A 17,974-nucleotide genomic window follows, 5' to 3' on the forward strand; every position below is an offset into this window, starting at 1 on the left:
CATGAATCTAAGTGATTGGCAGTGCATACAGCTCACAAGAGGCACACATAGGATTCTGTAAAAGTTCCATATATAAAAAAAATTTGATAATCCACACCAGGACAACATATTACTACTGCATTGACTAAATGATACCACAACTGAAGGGAGTCTCTAACAATCGCCTATGTCAAGCTGCCTCATTGAGACCTCGGACTGCTCTGAGAATGGATTGACTTCCTGCGATCTCACTTCAGGGAGCCAATCCAAGCCACTGGACCACAAATCAAGGTAACCCAGACCATTTAAATGTGGCTGTCAGTTTTGACAGCAGCATCTACAGCCAGACCATTGCTCTGTGCCGGGTATTAGCGGCACACCCCAGCTGCTGATAGCAGCTAGGAGGCACCATGTATAGAGCAGGCTCGCGTCCTGAGCTCACTCTATGCACTGTTAATGGCCACAGTTTGAGCATGCTAATCATGTGTCGTCAATAGGTTAAAGGGACTGTGTCATCACAAAATGACCTATTGTCTAAAGGGGTTTTCCGATTTAAACCTACCAACAGAATAGGGGACAAGTATGAGATGGGGAGGGACCCGACCTCCATGCACCTCGGCGATCACTACATCGGTGCCCGGATCCATTGTTATAAATGAAGCCACGGGTCGGAACATGAAACGCAGCCCCATTCATTCTCTATAGAGCTGCTGAAAAGAGCCAGCACTCGGCTCTTTCCGATGGCTCCATAGAGAATGAATGGAGGATCCTGAAATCTTGCAGTTTACATTTTTGGCACTAGGCTTAAAATAAAACTAAGACTTCTTTTTCTGCATCTATCATTTTCCAACAGTGCCCTTCCTATCATCACAGACAGTAGTAGAGTGACAGTTGACGCCAGTACATATTTAACATAGGTGCACACAATAGCAGCAGCTCACAACCCAGCTGCCTTCTGTTGTAGAATGAGCCCACCGAGCATGCTCACAAATGTGTCCCATACAATGAATAGGGTCTGGAGATGTCCATTGTGTCTGGGTCCAAGAAGCCTGTCGTAAAGCATGCCACTAAATGTTGTTAAAAAATATCCCAGGCAAGATGGCTGTCCTTATAGTAACATACTACAAATAAAATAAAAAAATAAATAAATTACAATTAAAGAATAGAAACAGATTAGAAAACAGAACATATTCCAGTATCTGGCTGTAATTAGTAAAAACAAATCCAGATGATACGTTCTCTTTAATAAGTGTAGATGCCGTTGGTATATAAGCATTATTGCTGTCTTCCTCTGATTTGCATGTTAAGACTTTTCGGTTTTATGCAGAGTTCACTGCAATTAATAATAACCGGTTTTCGACTTCCTCCACCATTACTGTATATGATAGATGTTATAATTCCTCACCTAGGGCTAATGTCTAGGAATGGATGCTGTGACAACAGATGGCTTCTCCACAGACTTTCACCTGATACAATTCCTACTGTCAGATGTGAATACAGACTGAAACTGAATTATCCCATAGCAGTGTATGGAGCAGTTTAGAATCATGACAGCTTGTCCTGTGGCTTCAGCCACATGTGGCTCAGCTGCTGATAATACTGGGGCTATATCCAGATATGCAAACTTGGTTTTGTACCACTAACATCTTATAACTAACGAAGAACAACTATGTTTTCCCAATAAACTGTGACATTATCAGAAAACCTCTGTTTGTGTATAAGAAGAGACCTGTCAATTCAGGTTGGGTGCAAAAACCAACTGGTAAATCCACCCTATGACTTGTGGTTCAGACAGAAAGTGATGAGCATGTTTGCATGCCATTATTGTTGATTAATTACATGCCCAGTTGGGTTGGGGCTACTGAAGTTATTAGTAGCTACAAGGTATTTTTATGTGGATTTATTGATTAGTTTTTTTCATTTACATTTTTTTTATTACAGGAGATACAGAAGTAGGGCAAATTACATGATTTTCAACTGCCCAAAAAGAACGTCTGTCAGGTCAGTGATAACCCTTCAATAGAGCCCCATATTATTACAAATAAACAACATTTTACATTACGAACCATTTACTCTTCAGGCATCAGCCGAATCCAAATATGTGTGATGGCATCTTTACTTCTGCAAAAAATCCTTTTTTTCACTTCTGAAAAGTGTCAGAGGCCTTAAAGCGTAACTGTCATTTCAGGGTCATTTTTCTGAAAACATTAAATATCAACAGTACAAGCTATTTTAAGAAACTCTGTAATAGGTTTTATGTACTAAAAGAGTTTCCTTCTGGACTGAAAAAGCAATCTCCCAGCCTCCCCCCTCACATCAAATGAAGCAGGATTTCTGTGTCCATTATGCGGCTATGGAGAGGGGAGGGGCTGTTAGGAGTGACTGAGCACGGAGGATTTCTGCAAAGCACAACACCCTGCAATCTTCTCTCAGTAAGTTCATAGATAAGCACTGACCTTTCTGACACCTGAATTTAGCGTTTTAGGTGCCCAGAGAGTCTACAAACAACTGACCTTCATGTCACCTCTTCCTGCTCCCTCATCTCCCTCAGCCCCTCCCCCCTTCATAGGCTTACAATGGAAAGAGCAGAGCCCGTCTTCACTGGCTTCTCTGTAATGAAGACGTGTTTGCCTGATAATGCACAGATAAGAAGTCAGGGGGGGAGGCTGGGAGATTGCTTCTTGAGTACAGAAGGAGGCTTTTTTGGCTGGTAAAACCTATTACAGAGTTTCTTAAAATCACTTAGACTACTGATTTCTGCAATAAAAAAAAATGACAATTACTCTTTAAAGTCATAGGCAGTGATATAGTGAAAAGAGGCGCTGCAGTCCAGGGAAACAGAGGACCATAGGACATATCTCTGTATGACACTATTCAGCATTTTTCCAGAAATAAAGACACCACCACACATTGTATAGGTAAGACATGAAAGGGTTTATTAAGCTTGATGCTGCTGTGCTGCCAGCTTCAAACCCTTGATGGGGGTGACAGATTCACTTTAAGATAGTATAGAAGACATACAATTTTCATACAATTAGCATTGGTATTATTCACCAGTGTTATGCATTGTCAGATATTACAATGGATAATCTTCTCCTGTTCTTGGTTACATGCACTAGTTCAGGGACTTTCTATTCTTTTTTACATTGTGAACAATGTTACACAATTCATCATTACTTCTATACATATGTTAAAAGAGTATATTATGTTATTGATCAGAGGGTATCTTACAATACTTTGGAATGGCATTTCACACAATAGACGTAGTTGGCAAGAGAAATTAATGATTGAAAAATAAGGTCAGATAATGCAGGAGGTGGCATAAAGAGGTAATTATGTAAAAACAAGTCTAAATCCTCAAATTATGTATTATATAACCACACCTGCCTAACCCTGAAAGAATGAGGCAGGGAGATGTAATTGCAACATATAATGTATCTAAATATCAATTTAAAGGGGTTGTCTGGCATTAGAAAACTTTAAATAAACTGCTGCTGTTATATAGAAAACAAAAAAAGAGTCTATGCTTTCCTCTCTGCAGACCCCCAATGTCTTCCTATGGGTCTCCGGTTTCCTCCGCTGATTTCAGCCATCTCCATTTCCATCACAGATTGGTCTCGGAAGTGACAGCCCACTCATCCAAGCACTGACTCTGTGCTCTCTCAGTCAGTATTTGGCGAGCAGATTGTTACTCCCAAGATGGGTTGGCCCCGGAACTAGAGACGGCTGCAGTCATCGGGGGACATCAGAGAGCCTTAGGGGACAACGGGGGAGTGTTTTTGTTTTCTAGCATAAGTATATATACAGCAGCAGTATATTAAAAGTTTTATTATCCTGGACAAACCATTTAAATCAGTTTGCTAGTTGTAAAGGAGCTTTATTATCAGAAAAGACTTAGAGGTTTACATACAGTATTTTCCTGCATATAAGACTACTTTTTAACCCAGGAAAATCCTCTAAAAAAATCAGGGGTCGTCTTATACTCCGGGTGTCGTCTTAAAGGGCGGGTGCTGAAGAACGTCAACACATATGGTGGGTGTTGCTCAAAAACGGCCACATCCCCGCCATATGCAGCGACTGTATGAAAGGCAGAGCAAACAAGCTGGGTATAGAAAAAAGAGATATGGTAGAGTGGTGCATGTGCCCATAAAAACATATCTCTTTCACCTGGCTGGCCTTCCTTGTATCCTACCAGTATTACTGTACCTCCTTTTCTGCCTCTCAGATTTTGCTGCTGTCTGATGTTTATGTTAATTTTTATTTGGTCTGTGTTGGAAGAGGGCTAGTCTTATACAGCGAGTGTATCCCAAACTCTGTATTTAAAGTAGAAAAGTTGGGAGTCACCTTAGCTACTTCTGAAGCCATGGCACTGGTAAGAGTAATTGATTGAGGATCTGTAAAACTATAGACAGTGTAAATAGCCCAATAGAAATCAATGTGCCATAAATTCACCTATAACTGCGGATCTGGATAAATTTACCGAACATGTGAATAAGGCGTAATCGGCCAGTAAATCTTCCCATAGAGTGATTGAGGGCGCCCACAGACACAGTTTTTTTGTGGCGCTTTTCTGGCCTCCAAAAAAACAGCAGTAAAAATGCCAATGCTACACGTTTTTTTTTCTTCATCCGTTTCATCTGCAAAAACCATATCGCACTCTTCTTGAATTAGGTGACTAGGTGATCAACAAGTAGCTAGGAATCACGGCACATAATCACAGTGACATAATCCAACCAGATCTCCGACCTTCCTTAAGCCACTGTAGCTCTCTGCAAAGACAATGAAGAGGAGTGCTACGTCTGGAACCACCAGCAGTTTTCTAAGTAATTTTAGGAATATTTCACCTTCTCACCATATAAACATGACTGCTCATCTTACAGACAACTGTCTCCTTATTACCATAGTCACATGAGAGGAAAGCCTCTCCCAAGATCAACAACCCCCTAATGGTCCTTTTACACGGAACGATTTATAGTTCGAATTTGCACGATAACGAGCGAATTCAAACGATAATCGTACGTGTAAACGCAGAGAACGATCAAACGACGAGCGAGAAATCGTTCATTTTAATCTTTCAACATGTTCTCAAATTATCGTTGGTCGTTCGCAAAAAATTCGCAGATCGTTCCGTGTAAACATTATTTCAACGATTTCACCTATGTGTGAGATAGGCTTAAGCGATCGCAAAATGATCCCATAACGATTTTTCCGTACGATGTATCGTTCCGTCTAAACGCTGATCGTTATAAAAAGAACATTGTTCATTCAAAATCTTTAATCGTGCGATCGGACGAATTATCGCTCTGTGTAAAAGTACCATAAGGCTGTGTTCACACACTGCAGTCACATTGCAGTACTATCATGTTACTGCAGAGTTTAGAGGCTAGGTTCACACAACGTTTTTTTTTATTAAAGAACAGACGCTGATTGCAATGGCCTCAGCGTCCGTTCTTTACTGCAGGGGCGGCATTGCATTGAAGTCAATGCAATGCCGCCCGCTGTGTTCAGACATTGTTATTCTAACGCCCGTTCTTTAGAACGGGGGTTAGAATAATGTGTCTGTCAATTATTTCAGTAAACAGCGTCCGGAAACATCAGCTGTTCACACAACGCAATGTGCAGCTGCGGCCCATATATTGTATTGAGGTGAATGGCTAATTGATTTGCAGGCACACCCAACGGTGCCCCCAAATCAATTGTGAAAACAGAACGTTCCTGCAGCCGATACAGAGGTTTCGGCTGCAGGAACGGGCTGAGTACAGCCCAGGGGATGGCTGTTTAACAGCGTACGGACCCTGTTAAACGTTGTGTGAACATAGCCTTACTGTGATTTTGCTGTATTGCAACAGTGCTGCAATGAAGATTCAATATTTGAACTCTAAAAGGGATAGTGCGGCGTTTAAAAATTATTTACTAAATAACACACATTACAAAGTTATACAACTTTGTAATGTGTGTTATGTAACTGAATGGCCCCCTTCTCCGTGTCCCCCCACCCCCAGAAGTGTGGTGCAGTATACTCACTAGATTACGGACCGGGAGAAATAGGAGCGTTACACCTCACACCTATGGCTGACACTAATGCCTCTCGGCTACATTTAAAAACCAACGCCAGGATGTTGGTATATAATTTGATCAAACCATATTGCCCCATGTACCACGTGCAAGTCCCCTGGTTCACATGGGTCCCTACACTAACTCACCACTGTGTCGGTCAGCGACCACCCACCCCGCAAAGCATGCACCAACAGGGAAGGGAAGCCATAGGACGACCCTGCAACCCCACTGCTACAGGACCAATCCCATCCTGGCGTTGGTTTTTAAAATTAGCCGAGCGGCATTAGTATCAGCCATAGGTGTGATGTGCAGTAGCTCCCTTCTCTTCATGTCGCATTTTATGTTTTTCTCCCTTTTCTGAGCTGCTGGCACTCCCCTTCATAAGACCCATGTGAGGATATACCTATGCTCACATGTCAGTACCTCATGTTTTTCCCATTCTGTCTGGAGCAGTGGTGGTGAGTGTAATACCATATTCATACTTGTGTTGTTTGGGGGCAGCATTCTCCGCCGGTGGTGCCGGCTGGGTATTGGTGGGGCATTTTGGGTTTGGTCCTGTGACATTGGGGTTGCAGGGCCATTCTATGTCCTCCCTTCCCTGCATGTGCACGCTTTGCGGGGTTGGCGGTCGCTGACCGACAAGGTGTGGAGTTAGCGTAGAGAACTGTGTTAACCAGGAGACCTGCACGTGGTACACGGGGCAGTATGGTTTGATCAAATTATATACCAACATCCTGGCGTTGGTTTTTAAAATTAGCCGAACGACATTAGTATCAGCTAGGGCTGGGCGGTATACCGCAAAAATACCGATACCGTCTCTGGCGTCGGTTAACCGACCTCAACTCTGCCAGGACGGTATTTGCGGTATTTCCCCCCTCCCTCCTCCTCCTCCTCACCGGTGGCCGCATGCTCTGCTCCACTCCGTTTAATCTTCCTGAGGAGGAAGACTGGAGATCTGACAGGCTGCGCACAGGCGTGCTGTGTGCTCAGTGCTGCTGCTGCTTCCGGGCGGCTCTGGAAGCTGCACAGTGTGCCCTGCCTCCCCTCTCCCGTACATAAAGTGGCTGCTGGGGTCAGGTATGGGTCGGCACATCCTCCCCCCACCAGGCACCGCACTCTGTCCCGCACAGGAATCCTCGGCGTCCCGTTATCTTTTGGCAGTGCTGGAAGCAGCCGTGTGTGACGCTGCCGGCAGATATATGTGCTACAACACTGAGGTACGGGGGCAGAGGATTCCTGTGCAGGAGAGAAGAAAGGATATGCAAAGTTGCTGTGCAGGAGAGAGAGAGAGAGAGAGAGAGAGAGAGAGAGAGAGAGAGAGAGAGAGTGCGGTGCCCGGTGGAGCATGGAGGTGCCGACCTATACCTGACCCCAAGTGTATGTGCGGGAGAGGGGGTGGGGGGGTCCAGAACAGCTTGTGACTGGGGGCAGATATTGGGTAGAAAGAGATAGATAGATAGGAGTCCTATCTCTCTATCTATCTCCTATCTATCTACTATCTCCTATCTATCTATCTATCTATCTATCTATCTCCTACCTACCTACCTACCTATCTATCTATCTATCTCCTATCTATCTATCTATGTCCTATCTATCTATGTCCTATCTATCTATCTATCTCCTATCTATCTATCTATCTATCTATCTCCTATCTATCTATCTATCTATCTCCTATCTATCTATCTATCTATCTATCTATCTATCTCCTATCTCCTATCTATCTATCTCCTATCTATCTATCTATCTATCTATCTATCTATCTATCTATCTATCTATCTATCTATCTATCTATCTCCTATCTCCTATCTATCTATCTCCTATCTATCTATCTCCTATCTATCTATCTATCTATCTATCTATCTATCTCCTATCTATCTATCTCCTATCTATCTATCTCCTATCTATCTATCTCCTATCTATCTATCTATCTATCTATCTATCTATCTATCTCCCTATCTATCTATCTATCTATCTATCTATCTATCTATCTATCTATGTCCTATCTATCTATCTCCTATCTATCTATCTATCTATCTATCTATCTATCTATCTCCTATCTATCTATCTATCTATCTATCTATCTATCTATCTATGTATCTATCTATCTATCTATGTCCTATCTATCTATCTATCTCCTATCTATCTATCTATCTATCTATCTATCTATCTATCTATCTATATCCTATCTATCTATCTCCTATCTATCTATCTATCTATCTCCTATCTATCTATCTATCTATCTATCTCCTATCTATCTATCTATCTATCTATCTATCTATCTATCTATCTCCTATCTCCTATCTATCTATCTCCTATCTATCTATCTATCTATCTATCTATCTATCTATCTATCTATCTATCTATCTATCTCCTATCTCCTATCTATCTATCTCCTATCTATCTATCTATCTATCTATCTATCTCCTATCTATCTATCTATCTATCTCCTATCTATCTATCTCCTATCTATCTATCTCCTATCTATCTATCTCCTATCTATCTATCTATCTATCTATCTCCCTATCTATCTATCTATCTATGTCCTATCTATCTATCTCCTATCTATCTATCTATCTATCTATCTATCTATCTATCTATCTATCTATCTATCTCCTATCTATCTATCTATGTCCTATCTATCTATCTATCTCCTATCTATCTATCTATCTATCTATCTATCTATCTATCTATGTCCTATCTATCTATCTATCTATCTATCTATCTCCTATCTATCTATCTATCTATCTATCTATCTATCTATCTATCTATCTATCTCCTATCTATCTATCTATCTATCTATCTCCTATCTATCTCCTATCTATCTATCTATCTATCTATCTATCTATCTATCTATCTATCTCCTATCTATCTATCTCCTATCTATCTCCTATCTATCTATCTCCTATCTATCTCCTATCTATCTATCTATCTATCTATCTATCTATCTATCTCCTATCTATCTATCTATCTATCTATCTATCTATCTATCTCCTATCTATCTATCTCCTATCTATCTATCTATCTATCTATCTATCTATCTATCTCCTATCTATCTATCTATCTATCTATCTCCTATCTATCTATCTATCTATCTATCTATCTATCTATCTATATCTATCTATCTATCTATCTATCTATCTATCTATCTATCTATCTATCTATCTATCTATCTATCTCCTATCTCCTACACAAACAACAAAAGTCCATGGCACCCGGGCAGTAAATAAGGAGAGTGGGTGCCACCCCTGCACTGTGGATCCTCGAGTGCAGAATATACACGTCCAAAATTAGGGTACCGGCACTCCAAATGAAGAATAAGTGTTTTATTTCAGCTCACAGGAACAAACTAGCCTTGGCTAGTTTGTTCCTGTGAGCTGAAATAAAACACTTATTCTTCATTTGGAATGCCGGTACCCTAATTTTGGACGTGTGTGTGTATATATAATATTATTTATATATATATATATATATATATATATATATATATATATATATATATATATTACATACACACACACACACGGAGAGACTTATCAAACATGCTCAGTTGCCCCCGGCAACCAATCAGATTCCACCTTTCATTCCTCACAGACTCTTTGGAAAATGAAAGGTGGAATCTGATTGGTTGCTAGGGGCAACAGCCAGTTTCACTTTACACCTTGTTTGATAAATCTCCCCACAGTATAAAGATAGATATAGCAAAAAATATAGGCAGCACAATAAACAAACTGTGGGTGCCAGCAGACGAATCCCAGACCTTGGATCAAGTCAGCTAGTAAAAAATACTCCGATGGTAATACAAACGTGAAAACGTGGCACTTGAAAATGGCATAGGAGATGCCAAAACATTGTATATTACTTGTGAAGTTTGCTGCACATTGTTCTATGGAGTAAATTCACGTTTGTATTACCATCGGAAAATGGGGTTTTCAAAGGGGTGTGGCTTTTAAAGGGGGCGTGTCATAATTATCGTTTAATTTATCGTTACCGCGGCTACATGTACGATAAACCGCGATATTGATTTAGGCCATTATCGCCCAGCCCTAGTATCAGCCATAGGTCTGATGTGCAGTAGCTCCCCTCTCTCCATCTCTCATACTCACCAGATTACTGTCGACCCTGGCCGCCATCTTGGGTCGAACAATGTCATCTTCGGGAGGCCGGCCGGACCGCTCCAGCCGCCCCTCATGCCGGTGATGTCACAAAAAAACGGATCCGTGATACGGATGGTTTTGCGGATTGCAATGTACTCTCCGCAAATTTTGTGGTCTCCATAGACTTCTATTGATGTGTCCGTTCCGTAATTACGGACCGTATTACAACATGTCCGTTTTTTTGTCACGGATTGTGGATCCACAAAAAAACGGATGTATGAATTGCACCATTGAAAATAATGGGTTCTAATGGATTCCGTTTTTCCTGTTCGGGGGAAAAAGGATGAAAAATACTGACGTGTGAATTAGGCCTCAGTTTTGTAGGGCAATGAGTACAGTACTGCTTTTTTATGTTTCAAAGGTTGAAAATTTTTAGTCACAAATAACTTTATTGTGTGGGGACTTTGCCAAGCATCAGCTCGTATCTCAGCATACATGCTTCCAAATCAGCCTGGCTGGAGGCGCAGTCTGCTCTAGGTAGAGTAGTTATAACTAGAGATGAATGTGACTTGAACATGTTTGAAACGGATTGCTTGGCATTTGGATACCGGTGGCAGAAGAAGTTGAATGCAGCTCTCGGGCTGGCTTCATACTGCCTTAAAGTCTTGGAAAAACACCAATAAATTTTTTGCAAAAACGCCAGTGGCCAGATGTTAGCTGTAAGGCAATGGAAGTTTATGATCTGCCTTACACACATGACTTTTTTGGGTTGGCATTTTTTTTCTCCTTTCTGGTGTTTTTGAGGCTCTGTGGCAGTTTTTCCAAAATGCAGCATGCTGAGGGTTTGGCGTTTTTTTTAATAAACAGTGACGTTCTTCTCCCATAGATTTCAATGGAAGTCTTTTGCTCCGCTAAAAAATGCCAGTGCTTATGTATATGGCGCTTTGGTTGGTGCTTTTCTAGGACGAAAAAGCCACAGTCTTGTGTCCAGGGGGTTACCTTAACCTCCTGTGGGCTAGACTGTGGTCTGTAGGAGGGGGAGAGTGGGTTATAGTCTGGTCCCCAGAGGGTTAAATTAACCCTCTGTGGACCAGACTGTGCTCCATTATGGGGAGGGGAAGGGTTAACTTACCCTTCAGTCTTCTCCAGGTCTTCAGCCAAGCAGCAGCTGAGGCGAGACCCTGCTGCAGCCGCTAATTGGCTGAGCAGACACTTGTGCAATGTCAGCTCAGTCAGTGGACAGTTTTGCTGAAATAAAAGCAGTTTTTTGTGGTCACTGTTTCCAGTCATATAGACAAATGCTTTTTTTTTAATTTAGAAAACAGCTTAAATGGTTGCAGGTTTTTTTAACATTTTCTGCAGAAACAGCATAGTGTGAACATAGCTTGAGAAAGTCGGGATGTTTTCAATAAGCAAGGCCAATAGAAAAGTTTACTCTAAGCTAACTTAGTAAACCTCAGCACGTCAAGAATCAGCAGAACATATTAGCTGGTATGGATTTCTCCACCTGCTACATGTACAAACATAAACAAAGGCCTATGGCCATACAGGTATATACATTTCAACAGGTATGTGAAACATAAGAAAACACTGTTTTCTAAAATACACTGTTACTGTCACTGTCAATAAAATTTTTATTGCAGAAATCAATAGTACAGGCGATTTTAAGAAACTTTGTAATTGGGTTTATTAGCCGAAAAATTTATTTTTATCATGAAAAAACAGTTTGAAGCTCTCCCCCCTGTCTTCATAGTTTTCCTATGGAGAGAGAAATTAAAAGCAGCAAAACAGGACAAAAAGAGTTAATTTACATTCACATGGGGGGGGGGCTATCTCCTCTGACAGTCACCAGGGACCTCTCTGACCACTAATTAGGGCTCTGAATAGCTCCCCCGCTGAGCAATCCTTTGTTCTTAGCTCTCAGCTGTCCACTAATCTCGCTCCTTCCTCCTCCCCCCTCCCCTCTTCATAGACCAGACAGATCCGACTGATGAAAAAACAGTCGAGATTTCATGATTCTGAGGAATGGACTACAGAAAGGAGAGGAGGGGGGGACCTGGGAAAAGGCTTTTTACATGCAGATAATGGCATATTTGGCTTATAAAGCCAATTACAAAGTTTCTTAAAATCGTCTGGACTATTGATTTCTGCTGCAAACATTTTTTTTAACGACAGTGACTCTTTAAGTCCAATGGTGGGATTTATAGAGTCACATTTCATACGCTGCAGTATCTGAAGTTCTGCCTGTGTCCTCTCCACTGGATTTAGAGGCTCCAAGTTTGTATAGATCTTAACTATTATTTACTAGAGATGATCGAACAGCGCTGATGTTCAGGTTTGTACGAACTCGAACCATCGGTATTTGACTCCTGCAGTCTTTCAGTTAAATGGGTAAGGTGAAGACAGCGCGAGTCCCGCCTGGGAAACAGGAATAGAGCTTGGGCCATAGGTTGTATTCCTGTTTTCCAGGAGGGACTCGGGCTGTCTCCACCTTCCCCACAGAACAGGAAGGCAGCTGGAGTCAAATACCGATGGTTTGAATTCATACGAACCTGAACATCAGCGCTGTTTGATCATCTCTATTATTTACATCTATAAGCAGATGTTCTTTGTAATAAATTAAGTGAAGGAGAAGTCATGCTCCATATGTACAATGTCATGCCCCTGCCTGCCCAGTTGGTGAGTGTGCCACAGAACAAGGAAAAATTGCTAAGTGTTTGTGCTACCCTGGGTGTTTACACAAACGTGCCAGACTTTTCCCTGGTTTGCACTAGGTACAGCCTTTGATAAATTCCCCCATAAGGCCTAACATACACACCCATAACACAGATCTGCAAACTCATCTATACTATCAGTGCCAGCCTTGGCCTGACCACAGCTCTGATAACCTGACAAGTTAGCAGAGCTGTGCTCAGGCCCTTGCATCTGAAATACGGATGAGTTTGAGGATCTGTTTTGAGGATGTGTGATTTAGGCCTAAGACTGGGCCTCACTGTTAGCTGCTGTGTTGGTTCATTTTCATCAGGTTTCAGTTTCCTTTGGGCAGTCTGAATAGCTTGCTGCACTTTGAATGATAACTGTGCCTTCTGCAAGTATTCACATAGTCATGTACAGAGCGGCCAGTGTCAGAGAAGATCATCCCAGCAGTTACTGCAGTACTAGCCCGATGATCTTTACTTCTGATGAACTGGGATGCGGGCTTATCCAAGCACCCGAATCGCAATTCGCCGCTGCACACAATGGAGCATGCGGCTGGAGCTGCACGCTCCATTGTGTGAACTGTCAGGTCATGTCAGTTTTTTGCAGCGCCACTAGAGATCCTGGCCAGAGAGTAAACTATGTGTATACACTCTGGACGGGATTCCATAGACGGCAGCACTCCGTAAGTTTTGTATTAATCACGGCCGTTGTTGCAAATCGGCAATAATTGCAGTGATTAATACGAAACTTACATAGTGAGAACATAGCCTAATAGACCAAAAACTGAAAAGTTATAAGTGCATATGTATTCAACCTCTTTAATAAACTGAGCTAGGAAAAACTAAGAAACACTCAACTAAAGTTTAATCCAACTAATTTACTAGATAAAGCATAACATTTGTTGAATACTGTTCCCTGTGTGCTATCGGAGCGTCACATGATCTGTCACATGATGCCAGTATAAATACAACTGTTCTGGAAGGGTAGTGTCTAAATCTCATACAGCAAAGGGACCTCACTGGGTGCCCGCACACAGCTCCCAGGCAAGCCCCGCCCCGGCCGGATTTCATTGGCTGCTCCACTCCGGGCTTCCTATCAGTTAAAATCAGACCCTGACGGACCCCCGACCCTAATCCGAGCGTTTAGTATTAGGGTTAGGGTTGGGGATCGGATTAGGGTTACGTCCCACTGATTTCTCATGTCTAACCCTCCCCACAGCCCCAACCCTAACCCTCCTGATTAGCACCAACCCCGAGGGTTAGGGTTGGGGTTGTTGTGTGGGAAGGGGATAGTTAGATGATTTTAGTAACCCTAATCCGACGACCAACCCAAACCCTAATACTAAACGCTCGGATTAGGGTCGGGGGGCCGGCAGGGTCTGATTTTAACTGATAGGAAGCCCGGAGTGGAGCAGCCAATGAAATCCGGCCGGGGCGGGGCTTGCCTGGGAGCTGTGTGCGCGCACCCAGTGAGGTCCCTTTGTGGTATGGGATTTAGTCACTACCGTTCTGGAAGGCCCCTGAGTCTGCAACCTCTCTAACTAAGCAACAGGAGGAGCAAAGACATTAATCAGAGATTCAACAAATACACCAATAATAACAGGAAATGAGATCCAAAGATAAGAGATAAAAACACTCAGCAAACCCTTTTAAACACATCTTTTCAATTTATAAACATGATATATTTTAGTCAGTTGTATAATTTTGATATTATTATAAAATATCCAAACCTGCAAATGAATATGATACAAGATATATATCGGTTACTTACTGTGCTTGCAAGTAACCCTCCCTGTCCTCGTCAACCTAATGCTTGTGTAACCCCACATTCAGAACAAATAAGCTCACAAAGCCACAAATAGCATAAAATACAGCACATACTGAGAGTGCGTGCCAGTAAAAAAACAACCCATGTGATATGACTGCCCAAACCTTTATAAACAATCTTAGCACTGTTCCTTAACATAACACCAGTCTGAATAGAACTGAGGATGTTTGCTAAACCTAACTTTCCAATGTGAGATGTTGTATTAATATAAGAATAAGCTGACATAGTTCTGATGTCTGTGTCTCTGGTGGGAGAATACAGAATGAAAAGACTTCATCCACAATACAAAAACATTCACCCTGTTTATTCATGCAGTTGTAGGCCTTGTTTCCCGTGCCATAGCTGAACTCTTTGTTCTTCACATGGATGTCTTTCACTTTCCCCTCTTTGCCCCCCATTTTCCAGTCTTTGGTCTAAGCTCTAATGAACATAATTTCCAGTCTTAAGTAACTGTTAGGACCCTAAAGCACTTATTCTCCATCCTTAACTCTAAAAGTTTTGTTAGAGCCCCAAACAATGGCACTATCTGCTATATCCTACTCTATAGTTATAGAGATTGTTTACCTTTGTCTCTAGACTGATGTCTTCTTAGAGTAAATGGTGCATAAATATAGATCTTGTCCAGCTTTTCCTCTGGATCCTATTCTTCTATCATCCTTCAGATTTCAGATGAATTATTTCCCGATGAATTTCTGCAGTATCCGCTAGTCTTAAAATGTTCTGTATTTTGTGCGTGTTAGTCTCTCAGCCTGTAGTTCTCCACTGCCTGTTTTCTTCCTCACTCCTGTAAGAGGAGCCGCTGTGTCTCACATGGCTGCTGAGTCCTTGTTACCTTGGGAATGACCCTGATTACAAACACTTTTCATGCTGCTCATTGAAAGAGCTGAGAGCACACAGTGACTTACAAAAGTCTACCTAGTGTTTACCGAGCCAAACAAGTATAGACCTGTCCTACAGATAAACGGGATCCAGTACACAGGAGAGATCCAACGTGAAATAGGGGATTTCTTATAAGTCGCATGGTATCTGTTTATAGTTACACTGAGAATTGAGGATGAAACCGCTTTCTCATCCGAAAGATACCATCAGAGCAGACAATCCCTGATGCTTCATAGTCCTTCATTCATCATTTCAGAGTGTGACAACAATTTGAGAAACTACCATCAGCCATGCAGGCATGCACGTTACATGTTGTTTGGTGACACAGATACTTCCACACAGGTCCTTGCTTTTATTTGTACAAATAGCTCTAGATGAATCTAATGCTGCCATTCATCTGTTGCGGCCTTAGGCTATGTTCACGTATGTTTTCCATAAATCAAGCAATAAATTGCAAGCAAATTGCAACAACGGTAGTGATTTATACAAAACATGCGTTGTATTGGAATGAATGGAATTCCATCCGGCTGCTGTTCATTGAATAGCGGCCGCACAAGAAATGTCAGTTCACACAATGGAGCGTGGGGCTCCTTTGTGTGCAACGGTAAACTGGGATGAGCCCACATCTGAATTTACGTGAAATCCCATCTGGGATGATCTTCAGTAACACTGGATGTTCTGTGCCCCGGCCGGTGTTATACGTAGTGTGAACCCGGCCTTACACTGTCCATACATGTTAGGCAATTAATTTTACATCCATATTACAATTTTTCTTTTTTTTGCAGACTGTAATATGGAGCTAATTTTAACCTCTGGGGCTATTCACATGGGTATATAAAATATGTGTGAATTTTAAAGGGAATCTTTAACTAGATTTATGCTGCTTGAAATGATGGTATTATAAGCTCGTGACAGAAATGCTCAACAGAACCATGAACTACTTCTGTTTTTGTTCAGCCATTCTCCTGATATGTAGGAGAATGGGCTTCGTTCTCTGCCTTTCCCTCTTCCTCACGGGCTGCTGATTGACAGTGAAATCCCATCTGGGATGATCTTCAGTAACACTGGACGTTCTGTGCCCCGGCCGGTGTTATACGTAGTGTGAACCCGGCCTTACACTGTCCATACATGTTAGACAATTAATTTTACATCCATATTACAATTTTTCTTTTTTTTGCAGACTGTAATATGGAGCTAATTTTAACCTCTGGGGCTATTCACATGGGTATATAAAATATGTGTGAATTTTAAAGGGAATCTTTAACTAGATTTATGCTGCTTGAAATGATGGTATTATAAGCTCGTGACAGAAATGCTCAACAGATGTACTACTTCTGTTTTTGTTCAGCCATTCTCCTGATATGTAGGAGAATGGGCTTCGTTCTCTGCCTTTCCCTCTTCCTCACGGGCTGCTGATTGACAGCTGTCTGCCTGTACACAGTATAGGCTGACAACTGCAAATCAGTAGTAAAGAATCCCAACACTTACCAAGTCAATTTCTGCTGTTTATTAATGTAGCATATCAGCAAAGGATAACACAAGAAAGCGTTGTAGCCAAATGGCTGTCATCAGCTCATCCACTTGAAGGCCACATGGCTGAAACGCCTCCTTCTGTTATCCTTTGCTGATATGCCACATTAATAAAAAGCTGAAATTGACTTGGTGAGTGCCATGATTCTTTACTGTATATACTGGATTCTCCTGCCAGAGTGCCATCTTTTTATCTTACTAACTGCCAATTAGTGTCTGGAGGACAGAGTAAGCTGGTGCTCATATATATCGAGGACTACTGAGCACATATAATGGAGAGAACTAGTGTGCAGTTCTCAGAGTCCTCGTTACTAATCCATTTATAAGACATATTCCCATACTCTGGCCTTGGATTATAGACTGCAGATCATATTCAACACTAATACAATGCATTCAGAAACTTTTCAGACCCTTTTACATTTGATTATGTTGGAGCCTTGTACTAAAATAAATTCTGCATTCAGTACTCCATAATGACAGTGTGAAAACACAATATTAGAAATATTTGCTAATTCATTGAAAGGGAAAACTAAAATATTGCACATACTCGTAAGCATTTAAACCCTTTACTCAGTACTTAGTTAAAGCACAACCTCTAGACTTCTTGGATATGATGTCACAAGGTTTTCACATCTGATTTTGTTGGTATCTGCCATTCTTCTCTGCAGATCCGGCCAAGCTTTGCCAGGTTGAATAGGGGTCGTAGGTAGACAGTCATTTTCATGTCTTTCCAGAGATTTTAAAGTGGGTTCAAGTCAGTGCTCCAACTGGACCCCCCAAAGGCATTCACAGAGTTGTCCCTAAACCTCTCCTATGTTGTCTTGGCTGTGTGCTTGTGGCCATTATATTGTTAAAAGGTGAACCTTCGGCCCAGTCTGATGTCCAAAGCATTCTGGATGAGGTTCTTA

The 17,974-nt window shown here is 41.7% G+C and overlaps 1 protein-coding gene across 2 annotated transcripts in view; it reads right to left on the minus strand.

Annotated features, from left to right (window-relative positions):
• The window catches only part of USP2 (ubiquitin specific peptidase 2), a 97,874-nt gene that overhangs the window by 49,082 nt on the left and 30,818 nt on the right, over nucleotides 1-17,974 (minus strand). The window contains exon 1 of one of the 2 annotated variants that reach the window (XM_069947807.1): nucleotides 15,222-15,471. The exons of the other annotated variant lie outside the window; for it this stretch is intronic. The gene's annotated coding sequence lies outside the window, so the exon portion shown is untranslated. Of the gene's footprint in view, nucleotides 1-15,221; nucleotides 15,472-17,974 lie in introns of those variants that run through there. 2 annotated transcript variants of the gene reach the window in all.

The sequence above is a fragment of the Dendropsophus ebraccatus genome, chromosome 12 (assembly GCF_027789765.1).
Source record: "Dendropsophus ebraccatus isolate aDenEbr1 chromosome 12, aDenEbr1.pat, whole genome shotgun sequence".
Taxonomy (NCBI): Eukaryota; Metazoa; Chordata; class Amphibia; order Anura; family Hylidae; genus Dendropsophus; species Dendropsophus ebraccatus.